Raw genomic sequence first — 10,372 nt, 5'->3', positions numbered from 1 at the left:
TTTACAAGTCGTTTGTGTCAAGCTATCCCTCTTTTGTACCCACTACTGTTATCCCTAATAAATATCAAATTTATGATACTCCCCCGTCTCGGTTTATAAGTCATCTTAGAAAAACCAAATAATTCCAAAAAAGTTAGGCACAGTACATTAACTTTCACCTCATTTCTGTTTTTTTTACATGAATAAAGGAATTAACCGAAAAGAGACGTGGGGCGTTTATGTTTTTAATGACTTGAGACTAACTGACATGACATGCAGTGGTCAATTTATAGTATGGACATTATATTAGCAAATTAACTTTAATTTCTCTCGTTTTCCTCTTTGTCTTGGTCGTGGTGCACAACCTAAGATTGCCTATACACCGAGACGGAGGGAGTACTCTTCCGAGTGTCTTTTCTTAAAAAGGAAATTAAATAAAAACTAAGTTAGGAACCAACCATTTTCTAATGGAGTACATATAGATGGGTGATGAATTTACCCCCACAAGTTTATACCACGTTGAAGTTCTAATATACCGTTTTGATAAAAAATACTTTAATATAGCTATATCTAAATCTATGTATACTTATTGTGAAGGCTTTAGACTTCTTACTATGAATAAAGTCATTTGAAAGTATATTGTTCTTTAATTTCTTGACATAAAAAGAAGTTTTGATAATTATAATTGTGTAACGGTATGTAAATTATGGATAACCATAACACCAATAATACTATCCAAAATATTTAATTGAACTAATGCTTCATCCTATGTGTTATAGTTGTGTTGAATATTGTGTTCAAGGTATGTTATAGTTGGACTCTGAGTTGTATTGTGTTTATATAGGTATGCCCTTGACCTCTCATATATAGTGGAGGCAGACAAACGAAATAACCTATGCTAATATAATAGCACATGAACGCAGGGGAGACGGCTGCATGTGTCGGTGCCCAGGGTGGTCTAGGTACGGTATTGTGACGGTGTCACGGGGAGGAGCGTCAGTAACCAAGCTCCAGGGACGTAGTCATATCGTTGAACCTCATTAACAAATTTCGGTGGCGTGCTCATTTGACTGCTTGGTCCTCGGATGAACGACTATACATCTCTTGTTTATTCTATCAAGTGGTATCAATGCTAGGTTATCTGGGGTTGATGGTTGATCTAGAGGAAAAGGATGAAAGAAATCGTAAAGAAGATCAGTTGGATTTAAGCTACACTTGACCGATTTCGAGCGTTAAAACTGGAAGAGATCGAAGTTGACAGGAGTCATTGAAATCAACGCGAACTCCGGAGCGTGTCAGCAGTGGCAGATCATATGCATACAACGGCGGCGATGCTAGCTAGGGCATGCAGGCCTAGTTGGCATTGTTCGCTGGACGTACGATGCATACATGAATTACAAGATACAGGGGGAGATTTCCATGATATATATCATCAATATGCATTTGCTGTCCAACGCAAACTTCTCAAATATGCACATTTTCAAGGGGAGTATCTCTGTATCCTGCAATCAAATTCCTCAAACTGTGTACTTACATTTCATATTATTAGCCCCGTTGAAAACTTAACCTAGTTGTCATCAACCACCAAAAAGGGGAGATTGTAAGTGCATCTAGTGCCCCTTAGTGATTTGGGTGGTTTGAAGATTTATAGGTTAAGAGACTGATAAGTTCGTAAATGTACACAGGCTCTATAAGTCGCTGAGGAGTTTGAGTTATTCGATGGATATCGACCCTTAAAAATGTATTTCTTCGAGTGAAGCCTTTGGTCATTCCTTGAAGACTTTGATCGCAAAGAAATTGATATTCCTCTTAATGATATTAAAGATGAGAAATTCGGTGTGTCCCGATGAAAATACTCTGAAGACTTTGAAGCGTGAAGATTTACTCTTTCTGTTTCATTTTCTTTATTCTCGAGTTATAGGAACACCGTACTGTTAAAGGGGGTCAAGGTAAAACTACCGAAAGAATTTCCTCATGATGCTCAACCCAAACCTACACCTATTAAATCCTCAGAGTGAGGTACATGAGATACACGAGGACTTTCACAATTGAAAGTTCCGACCGTTGCCGCGCCACGCGCCACCTGTCCCAAATCTTATCCACGCAACGTTCATATCATTAAGGGCATTTATGTCAAATCATGTCGGAATGCTCCCAAAATTTAAATAGCCGCCCCCACAACCACTAGCTGGTTGGCTGCTCTGAGAGAAACTGACACTAGTCATTTAGAACAACCCAAATTCCTCAAAGCCTTTGAGCGAAAATCATCAAGTAAGGAAATACCTCAAACACTCAAACCCAAACCAAAACCCAAGTTATTGAGCATCTCCGAAGAAGTTATTCTTGTGTGGAACCGATGCTTGTAACCTTTGAGGACTGTGCATTCACCAGATGGTTAGGCGTCATCGTCTAGAGCATCCAGCAGTCAATTGTGGATTGTCGGGTCACCTAGTTTGTGAGGGTTTGGAAGTATGCCTGAAGACTTACGATGAGTGTTGGGCGAGGACTGTGTGTCCTTAGCTCAAGGAGAATACGGTAGGAACCGTGTGTCCCGGAACTGTGTGTCCCGTGACTGTGTGTCCCAGGACTGTGAAGATGGAGATCGTCACCGAGATGTACGTGTGCTGAACGCGGAGGTGCCGTTCGTTCGGCACTAGATCGGGATGGATCGTGATGAGATCGCAGGACGGATCGTGTTGAGATCGTGGGACGGGCTGCGATTTGGATCGTGAAGATGTTTCACTACATCAACCGCGTTATATACGCTTCCGCTTAGCGATCTACAAGGGTATGTAGATTCACTCTACTCTCTCGTAGATGATCATCATCATGGATAGGTATTGCATGTGCATAGCAAAAATTTTGTTTTCCATGCGACATTCCGTAACAGTATAAAATTTAAAACACACGCATTTTCTAACAGAAAACAAATGGTTAATCGAAGGGTTGGACCCATCACTGCGCAGTTGGCAAAGCCGACAAGTTCTGGCCTAGCAAAGTATTCTCTCTTCCCTCGTCGATGTAAGCTCTGAAGAAAAGAAAGAACCATGCGCTATGTGGCTGAGAGCGACTTCCCGCCACCATAATCAACCCGGTGCTCAACCTGGCCTCCTCCGAATCCGACGATCACACCATAAGAACCATGCGGTATGTGGCTGAGAGGTGGGTATCACACCACCCACCTCGTCCTCCGAATCCGACGCACCCATTTCCAACAACAACAACAGATTGAGGTGCACATCGTGCGCGCGGCCTCTAGCTCACCCGTCTAGCTCATTTGGTAGGGCGCAAGGCTAATTAGCCTTGATGGAGAATTTTGTTTGTATAAAGGGAACTTTTATTAACTTAAAATGTAGCATGAAGTGAATACAATTCATGATGACCAAGACGCGGCCTCTACATAGCTTGATGGACATAGCCAAACACACACAGTCTAAAACAAGACAAAAAGATTAAAAAATGGACATGTCGGCACTAGTAAAGTCAAATAGGACCCTCACTATGCCTATTTCAAAAAGATGATGAACCAATATGGAGGTTATGATGCCATTCATGTTGGGAAAAACCTCCATAGCCATCCACTCCAATTGCGTACACACCACCTTCACTAGTGGGAACAGGGCCTATAGCCCCGACCCGTAAGGGGCTTTAGGCCCGATTCACCAACCGGAACTAAAGGGGCGGGACTAAAGGCCTAACCTTTTCGTCCCGGCCCTCTTACACGCCGGGACTAAAGGTGCTCCACGTGGGCGCCTCGTAGCGCCCCAGAGGCAGGCCCTTTAGTCCCGGCTCGTTACACGGACCGGGACTCAAGATTTTCAGATTTTGCTGGTTTTTGGCTTTTTTTTAATGAAATTATTTTTAGGTTTTAGGGTTTTAGGGTTTAGGTGTTCAGGAGATTAAAGTGATGCCTCGTTTTTTGTTCGGTAATTAGTTTTCATATAATTAAAATAGAAATAATTATGCATATATATATATAAGATTAACTCATCTTACAAGCTCATATACAATTATATGTAGATCTGAATTATCGGGACTAGAGCCCGTCTATTCGATTACATGGACAAACATCAGTAATGGCCCTTAGCTACACTAAATCGTCCTTTGTCTTCTATAGCTTCCGTCCTCAGAAATCCCGCAAGCTCCTCTGCAACAGCAATCGCGCGTTGCTCTCGTAGGACCTTCGTCCTCATGGCCTCGTGCTATATAAGAAGAGGAGATGAATATGAATATCAATCATGATAACAAAGAATGACGGGTCAAAATAGAGGTGTGAATGTTCATTGCTTACGTCGAATCTTTGCTCCTTGAACTCAGAGGTAAACGTGCGAATGGTGTCGCAAACATACTATCCGCATAGATGCGTTCCCCGTGGCTGCTGGTCGCACTTTACGAGAGTGGAATATATACAATCAAAATAATAATCTAGCATCATAAATGTATTGAAAATTAATAGAAGTATATCATACTACTACTTACCTGAGCCGCTCTAAAGGTCAGCTTCTCACGAAAGTTACCGGGAGTCAGGCACTTGAACCGATTCCAAACCCTGCCCGACAAGGATAATGATTTTCTAAGTTTTTCATTAATTGATATATCAGAAAATCATCGAAAGAGACCGATAGAGCGCAAGAATGATTAAAATTACACTTGGAGCATGTGCTGCATGCTTTGGAACTGTTCCAAGGGTCTCGATAATGGGTCGAAGGCATCAACTATTCCCTTATCAATTTGAATGTCCAACAGAATCCAATGGAAGCTGCACATGTGTATATATATATATGTGTGTGTGTGTGTGTGAGTAACTTATCAGTTACACTTATAAGTGAATGGACACAACAGAGTAATGACCCTCACCTGAAGTTGTATGGAAACAGTATGTGGTCACAGAAATTTTGATCTCTTAGAAACCAAAGAAGGTTTTCCTCCGTCTCCTTGGGATAATTAGTTAGCGTCGCTATATGTATTTTATCTGGATCAATAAACCCAATATTTATGATGCTCTTACTTTTACACTCCAGAATCTTCATTCTGCATAATAGAGTACAAGTTATATATAGACAATGAATTGAAATAACTAAACAACTTATACGTAGACAACGAATTGAAAAACTTACAGACAATAGCAACTCATAAGCGATTTGTCGAGGGTGTCGCCATTGTACATCTGGAAGAGTTCATCAAAATCGATATGGATTTCTTCGGAGCGGCCGTAGTACTCCTGTGGGACACTCAGCACGATCATCGTTCTCCCATTCTTTGATTCACTTAAGTACCATTTATGCAAGTAACGCATATTTGTTGGGAGATCATCTTTGCTGACCAAAGGCTCTCCCATGACAAATTGTGGCTTAGGGGCTACCACAGCCTTGGGTATCCCCTGCACCGGAGGGGGAACATTCTCGGTTAACACCTTGAGGGGTGGGATCGACTGTTTGGCCTGTTGTCCAAGCTGAGGAACGTCTATTTTTTTCCTGCTTGTAGTTGAACTTGATTTGCTCCCACTTGCACTTGCATGTGACTTGCTCTTTTTCACTTCCTTCTGCAATGTGCGTGTATAGTCATCAGGCTTATAGTGTAAGTCATACTGTGATGGAGTGGTTATGAAGTCTTTTGCCCATGCTATGTTCTTCTCGGTGTATTTTGGGCGGGGCTCGGGTTCCTTCCTTTTCATCTGCGCCTCATGTTGTTCCTTTGCTATCCTGGCGTTTTCCTCGGGGGTACGATCATAAGGTCTGATAGGAAGATTAGCATGAGGTACCTTTGGGAGGGGCGACAGTTTGCGCTTTGGGGAGCTCCGTTGCTTAGAAATCATCGACGAAGCGTTCTTGCTGGCGACGTGGCCGGGCCTTTAGTCCCGGCCCAAAGGCACTCCAGGACTAAATGGTCCAGGCCAAAGGCCCATTTTCTACTAGTGCTTGAATAGCGGTTGGTACTCCGTGCGGTGAAATATAGACCACGTATGAAGGGAGTCCATACAATAAAAATAACCTGCAAAGGAGAAGATTTTTCGTAATTAAAAACCACATCATTTCTACATAACCAAAACAACCATAATAAGGCATTAGCTCACACCCTTAATAGCAGTTTGAACCTATAAGGAATGCCGTCCAACCAGTGATAAAAAATATTGACAACACACGTGGGTGGTTATGATTAGACGATATTTGGATGATTGACCATGTAGAATGCGGAAACATGCATTTGAAAAAGTGGTGTCTGATTGTCCCATCATGAGTACAAAAACCACACGTCTTGCTTTGTTGCCAATTGCGACCGGCGAGGGTATGTTTGGTGAGCATCACTCCTTTCTGAAGATACCATATGGTACAGAGAGTAGAATTTTTGACTTCCATATTTTCTCGTGTTTATCTATGGATACCTTCGAATGTGTGAGCACATTATACCGAGAGACGACTATGGATCCATATTTTGTGAGGTTCCAATGAAATACATCTCGTTCTTATGTTAGGTTAATCGTATCCAATCGGGACAACCTTGATGGAGAATGCCATCCGTTTGTTCCTGGCTTCTGGTTTTTCACATGCACTTGCAGGATCTTGTACTGAAGATGCTTCATCTACGAAACTCCAGCATAAATATGTGTTTAACTCTCATCTTTCTCTATAAGAAGAACCCAAAGTCGATAAAAAAACAAGATCATTGAATCACCATGTCTTTTATTCATCACGGAATAAAACAGCTTCCTCACGGGGGTATTATTTTATTTTAGGAGTGCACAATATGCAGGCACTTTAGTACTTAGACAAAGACATAAGTATATATCCCTTTATCATAGACAGTTCACAGGTCCGGGTAATTGTGTTTCACCAGACGAGCAAGTGGGAGACCATCGGACATCGGAGCCACACGACAAACAGTAAGCCCGTCTGTTATCTTCACCTGGCTCGTTCCACTGCTGAAAATCAAGTCAAGCAGCGCACCTGCAGCGATCCCAATTACCACACCAATTCCGATTCCGACGACTGCTCCGATTACTGTGAGAGCTACAGAAGCGATTTCGATGTTAAGTGCTATGAATCGAGCTTCTATAGCAGCTGTTGCTAGATCTCCCACCACAAGGCTAACTACTGCAGTTAATGCATTCACTGAATTCCTAACCGCTGCCTCCATCTTGTCCTCTGCCGTGAATATGTCCCACACCATTACACCTGCTGTAAAAAGCAACACTGCAACCCCGACTTTTCCCAAAGCTTCGAATGTGTAAGTCACCACGGGTTTTCCTTGACCGGCTTGTGCAATAATTTTGTCATATACCTGGAAAACATGCAGTGATATCCTGTATCAATTTCGCACCATACATAGGTTAAAAAATGGACTTGGAATCACCAAATGCAACTACTTCAATTCAATTTAGTTTAGTCCATCAAATCGGAGCTCATAAGAATACGCCATATATGTATATTTCTATATATATCTTGACTGTTGATTATTTGAAACATATTTTTTTATGTCCCGATTTCTTTCCTTTTAAAACCTTTTGTTCACACTGCAGTACCACAAATAATCTATTTAAAAAATAGAATATTATTTAAATACTGAGACAAAAATTGTACTATGGGGGACCTTAAACATTGTTAATTAAGAAATTAATTTATGATAAACCTTTAAAGGGCAAGGTTTAGAGTATAAGTTAGTTCATACCTGTAGCTTCTGTATATCACCCAAGTTCTTGAAAGCACCCCTAAAACCAAGTTTGCCCATATTACTGCAAGTACAGTGGGACAAGGAGAAAACATATTAGTGCAATTACATGCACTGCAGCAAAAGTGTTGTCGTTAAGTCTAAAGATTAAACAATGATTGTGTTCTCTAAGTGATTCCAAAACTTATTTTCATATTTCAGCAATGTTAAGCAAGTACAACAGAATTTGGAAAAAAATTCAGCAAAGTTCACTATATTACCAACTTGATAAAATAAGTTTGAATAACCAAGTGGCTTAATCCAATAGTTTTGGGTTAAATTATCATGAATTTTGTTTTGAATTCCCATCGTGTAAAATTGTAATGTTAATAATAATAATAATAATAATAGCAATAATAATAATAATAATAATAATAATAATAATAATAATAGCAATAATAATAACAATAGCAATAGAAATAACAATAACAACAACAATAATACTACTAATAGTTATAATGATGATGGTGATGATGATGATGATGATGATGTAGGGACATACTCTTGCACAAGATCCTCAAACAAGATTTTACTCTCCTTGAGCCATTTTGAGAATTGATTTGGTACAAAATGCTGAAACTTTTTGGCATTATCAAGCGCAGCTTTCTTATACATGCCGGCCTCAAGAGCAAGGCGCCGAGCTTCCTTCTGTTGGGTGGCTGGATTGAGCCACTTTAGCTGTTTGATGAGGTCTTCACTGTGGGTCTTGAGCTTGTCAAGGTAGGTGAGACGGGTATTGTAACTACGGATTAATTGGAGGGATGTTCCGATGGCCTTGGTGCAGTAGTCATACACATCCTTGGCAATAGATTGCTTGGCGGGGTCCTCGGTTTGTTTTATCATATCCTGTGCACTATCAAGGACATGGTACACCTTATCACGGGCATCTTTCGCGTCTTTGAGATACTTTTGCTGCTCCGCGTATGACTGGAACTCGAGCTCTAGAAGCTTCTCCACTTCTTGTCGGTGGATCAAATCAGCTAGCTTATATGAAGCTGCCCTGGACTTAAATCAACTGGATCACGAGACATGATGTACGCGGTACACCTGAAAAAAATACAACCAAAAAAAGTCAAAGGGAGAGACGGAAGGATACAAGACACTAGGATTCGATTGTATACAGACACGAAATTAAATAATAACTGCGCCGCCTTCACGTAGGGGGCTGAATTTGCGCATGGGTCTTCTTGTGTTTACACATAACATCTACCGTGTGGCTTGGGTCGACGATGGTATCTGATGAAGTCGAAGTCGCTTGCTCGGAGATTAGAAAGGACGATGACGCATATTGGAGAGAAATTATAACCATGACGCCGGAGTGCTAGGTTGTTGAGGCCATGTATGTTGACGTATGGGTGAAGTTTTATGTGTGTGCCGCTTAGCTGTTTGTGATGGTTTTCGTTCAGTTTTTCATCAATTAACTAGATAACTCTCTTCAATATTTAAGTAAGGAAGGGAAGGGAAGGGAAGAAGCATTCACCTTGGCCTTATTTAATTAACTAGATAACTACATCGAGTGGTTTATTTGATGTGTCCGTTTCAGCGCGCTGCACAAAAATAAAATCACATGTGAACCATCAACAGTCGGATCTGAAACCTCCTGACGCCGGCGCCGGCACCTCCGTCCACTCCTGCTGTCAGCGTTTCCCACACCTCTCCCCAGCGCGCTGCAGATCCCCTGCTGCTCCAAGCAGCCCCCGCTGATTCCTGTATCTACTCTCCCCGTCGCCGTCCCTTGAGCGCCCGGTTCCTCCGAAAAAACAGAGTCTAACGGCCATTTGCACCACGTTGTCCACAAAGTGTTTGTAAAAATACTTACAAGGTATATAGTGCTTAGCTTTATATTTGTAGATGAATTTGATGTATGTTGCTTGTAGTTTTGAATTAGTTGTAATTCATGTTTGCGGATGGGTTCTTCCTATTATTATTCCAATGGAGAATTTGATCTTCAAGAGGAGAAGGAAATCTTAATAATCCTAACTATCCACGTCGATAAAAAAATCGAAACACGATGATTCGGTTTTCGATTATAAAAAATTATGGAGGGAAAGGATTGATGCCCATAACAGATTAATGAGGAGCTACTTTGTGGAGAAATCCACATACTCCACATCATACTTTTGGCGCCGTTTTAGGATGAGCATCGAGTTGTTTAAACACATTACGAAGAAACTTGTAAGGCATGATCGGGTTTTTCATAAGTGCTTGTGTGATCAAGCATAACATGATCATCGACAATGAATGTGGACAAGATTTAGACAATTCTCAGTACGAGTTGATGGGAAGACCCATGCTAGTGCGTAGGAGCGGTGGAAGGGTGGCCCGTTATGTTACCTCCTATCATGCCATTCGACGTGCCGAAACGCATAATGAGCTTTAAAATGATCCAGTCGAGGAGTGGTGCATGGTCATTCAATAGGCAACGTATGAGTTGATGTTATAGGAACTATTTGTTGTACTGAAAATAAACTATTTGTTGCATAATTCGTGAACTATTTATTGTATTTTTCATTAACTATTTGTTTAATTGGAATAATAAGTGAACTATTTATTGTTGATTTATTTTTTTGTATCTTTGATCTTCTTGGTTCTATGTGTGAGTGGAAAATATGTTTGTGCTGGGCACGCGTGCTGTAGTTTAGCATCACTGCTGGAGTGCTACTCGCGGCCTGTTAAATTTTACACCTTC

The 10,372-nt window shown here is 41.1% G+C and overlaps 1 pseudogene across 1 annotated transcript; it reads right to left on the bottom strand.

Moving 5' to 3' along the window:
• Window positions 1–6,741: 6,741 nt before the first annotated feature.
• On the bottom strand, window positions 6,742–8,714 carry LOC123445750 (annotated as a pseudogene). Its single transcript, XR_006631149.1, has 3 exons — window positions 8,186–8,714; window positions 7,645–7,708; window positions 6,742–7,257 (listed from the first exon to the last, which is right to left on the bottom strand). The product of XR_006631149.1 is annotated as an uncharacterized LOC123445750 (transcript).
• Window positions 8,715–10,372: the final 1,658 nt, after the last annotated feature.

Source organism: Hordeum vulgare, chromosome 3H (assembly GCF_904849725.1).
Source record: "Hordeum vulgare subsp. vulgare chromosome 3H, MorexV3_pseudomolecules_assembly, whole genome shotgun sequence".
Lineage (NCBI taxonomy): Eukaryota > Viridiplantae > Streptophyta > Magnoliopsida > Poales > Poaceae > Hordeum > Hordeum vulgare.
This window is presented reverse-complemented; position numbering and strand designations above follow the sequence as displayed.